The sequence below is a fragment of the Panulirus ornatus genome, chromosome 13 (genome assembly GCF_036320965.1).
Source record: "Panulirus ornatus isolate Po-2019 chromosome 13, ASM3632096v1, whole genome shotgun sequence".
Classification (NCBI taxonomy): domain Eukaryota; kingdom Metazoa; phylum Arthropoda; class Malacostraca; order Decapoda; family Palinuridae; genus Panulirus; species Panulirus ornatus.
In genome coordinates, this window is record NC_092236.1 from 44714968 (window position 1) to 44718552 (window position 3585).

Below are 3585 nucleotides of genomic sequence, written 5' to 3' on the forward strand. Positions count from 1 at the left end.
AATCCACTTCTTATCAAACTGGCCTTCAGTGATTACCCCATGTATATCCTTATCCTATGTTAATAGCCTTATACCCTAAAGATAAATTATATCTACAAAAGTAACAACAAATATGTTATGTAGTGAAAAAGAGCCACCAACCTTTTGTTTCAATTCAAGAACAAACAGAGACAAAAATATCAAATAAAATCAAATTATATTCTGATGTGATACAATCGAGTTGTGGGCTTTGTTTTTGAAGTACCTCACCAATGGGCATTATGTTTGAATGAATTCTCTATGGCTGGCATAAAGGTTTAATTGCCTACTAATATCTTGCCACTTCACAGCTTTTGCTGTCTCCAGCATGTAACTGTAGACTGTACAGTATCCCAGCCTCGTTATCTTCATGAAAGTTGTATGCAATCGTTTCCATCCAAGCATTGTCAGTGTTGCGTGGATCATCAACATAGCCAGCGTATACCTCTTCACCTCTTTGGAAGAGATCTTTCAGCTGCTGCTCAGTTTGTTTCTTCTTTTCTTCAGTCATTTCCAGAGAGTTAAGAGCCTCTTCTTGAAACTCTCGCTTGACTGTAGTACTGACTAGTTCTCCTTGGTCCACCATTCCTCCTGAGATGGCCCATTCACCACTGTCTCGACGCTGGATACAAACAAATTGTAGACCAAACCGACCAGTTCCTTCATGAAGGACCTTTTTTCCAGACACCATCTTCCAACGAGTTACAATGGGATCTCCTGCGTGAGTTGGTCCCCAACGAGCAAGAAGACCACGACCAGTAATGCCTGTGTGTCCACGAATGTTCCTCGGGAAACCATCAACAATGGTGTATGGTCCTTCATGTGAGCAGCGATTAACGTTGCCATCTTTAGCATTCCATATATATATATATATATATATATATATATATATATATATATATATATATATATATATATATATATATATATATATATATATATATATATATATATATATATATATATATATATATATATATGTATATATATATATATATATACATATATATATATATATATATATATATATATATATATATATACATATATATATATATTTCTTTTTTTTTTTTTTTTTGCTTTGTCGCTGTCTCCCGCGTTTGCGAGGTAGCGCAAGGAAACAGACGAAAGAAATGGCCCAACCCACCCCCATACACATGTATATACATACGTCCACACACGCAAATACACATACCTACACAGCTTTCCATGGTTTACCCCAGACGCTTCACATGCCTTGATTCAATCCACTGACAGCACGTCAACCCCGGTATACCAAATCGCTCCAATTCACTCTATTCCTTGCCCTCCTTTCACCCTCCTGCATGTTCAGGCCCAGATCACACAAAATCTTTTTCACTCCATCTTTCCACCTCCAATTTGGTCTCCCTCTTCTCCTCGTTCCCTCCACCTCCGACACATATATCCTCTTGGTCAATCTTTCCTCACTCATTCTCTCCATGTGCCCAAACCATTTCAAAACAACCTCTTCTGCTCTCTCAACCACGCTCTTTTTATTTCCACACATCTCTCTTACCCTTACGTTACTTACTCGATCAAACCATCTCACACCACACATTGTCCTCAAACATCTCATTTCCAGCACATCCATCCTCCTGCGCACAACTCTATCCATAGTCCACGCCTCGCAACCATACAACATTGTTGGAACCACTATTCCTTCAAACATACCTATTTTTGCTTTCCGAGATAATGTTCTCGACTTCCACACATTCTTCAAGGCCCCCAGAATTTTCGCCCCCTCCCCCACCCTATGATCCACTTCCGCTTCCATGGTTCCATCCGCTGCCAGATCCACTCCCAGATATCTAAAACACTTCACTTCCTCCAGTTTTTCTCCATTCAAACTCACCTCCCAATTGAATTGACCCTCAACCCTACTGTACCTAATAACCTTGCTCTTATTCACATTTACTCTTAACTTTCTTCTTTCACACACTTTACCAAACTCATATATATATATATATATATATATATATATATATATATATATATATATATATATATATATATATATATATATATATATATATATATATATATATATATATATATATATATATATATATATATATATATATATATATATATATATATATATATATATATATCAAAGAAAGAAATCAATGAATTTCTGATAAGTATTTAATCCTTAAGATGTGTTCAGACCTTTAAGCAGAATGTGGCTATTGTGGCGTACATACACACAGGATAGTTAAAAAATGCAACTGGCATAAATGAGAGACAGTAAGGTGAGGTGGACGGGGAAGATATGAAGAGTTGAGAGAACCGTGTTGCAGAGGAGAGGATTATAGGAACGAGAAGGTACAATAAACGACAAGAAAGAACGAAAACAGTAAGAGAATTTTCAGCTTGGAGACCTCACTCAACGAAAAAAAGAGTTCGGGAATTTTATGTCTTACATTCTCGACGTCCATGAGACACAGGGTTTCATGATGGGTGGGGAGAGGAGCCAGGGACATCCAAGATGTGCGTCGTCCTTCTCAGGAACCATCCCCACTGTCTGGCCACAGTTTCCAAATGGAAACACTATCACAAGCCCTTATACCTGTCGCTTCGAGCACCATACTACACTTCTCGCATGTATCTAAGCCACAGTTTCTAGATAAAGTCTCTGACTCACACATTTGCAATTTGCTGTTTGTGGTTCAATAACAGAAGAGGACGAGTTAAGGTTTCCGCAAATATACTAATACAGGATGATGTCTTCCATGTGTCATCATCAGGTTTTATATTAGGTAGGTTGATGGGTTAGACAAAACTTCAACTTATATGTTAGTCCTATGGTCCCATCTCGAATTGGTAGCATTTGTATTATCCTCACCTTATGTGGTCGATGTATATGTTGGGCCCACCTTAAGAGCATTGAGGGACGATAATTGTTTCTAGATCTTATGAATGTGTATCGTCTGAAGTTTATGTATACATAGAGAGTCTCAGTATGATACATTTGTTTGCAAGCACTCGAGTGAAAGTCCCACTCAATCTTGCACATGCAACCTGTGTGTGTAAACTGGGGACTTCATATTCAAGTCGTCCAGATATGTGTGATGTTGGTCGGTCATCCAGTGTGCTCTTAAGCTGATACTACAAGATAGTCCCTATATCAAAATACAGTAACCAAACTGACCATAATTCTTCAATATCACATATACAAAGCCTAATTATGTAATTATCTTTATAGTGTTTCAAAAGTCCAAACTCATCGTCAGAATTCACAATGTTACTTCAAGTTCATCAAGTGGTAGAATACATGCCGTGGTTTAGCATGCATACAAACATGCAGGTGTACAGATGCCAAACCATTTATCACGCAATGTGAATAATTGTTGAGCGAAAGTGGATTGCTCCCCCGTGACTCCTGCCAGACGTATGAGACACGAGTGATATTGATAGAGCCTATAGTGACCGCCACTGAAGAGCCTGACCACGAGCCCTCCTCCTTGATATTATACTGGCGAAGGTCTGCTGTGTTTCATCGATTCGCCGGCTACTTAAGGGTTCAACAGGTGTTACATTCTTTCC

General features: G+C 38.3%; 1 pseudogene; it reads right to left on the bottom strand.

Annotated features, from left to right (window-relative positions):
• Window positions 1-258: 258 nt before the first annotated feature.
• LOC139752573 (ADP-ribose pyrophosphatase, mitochondrial pseudogene) lies at window positions 259-877 on the bottom strand (annotated as a pseudogene).
• Window positions 878-3585: the final 2708 nt, after the last annotated feature.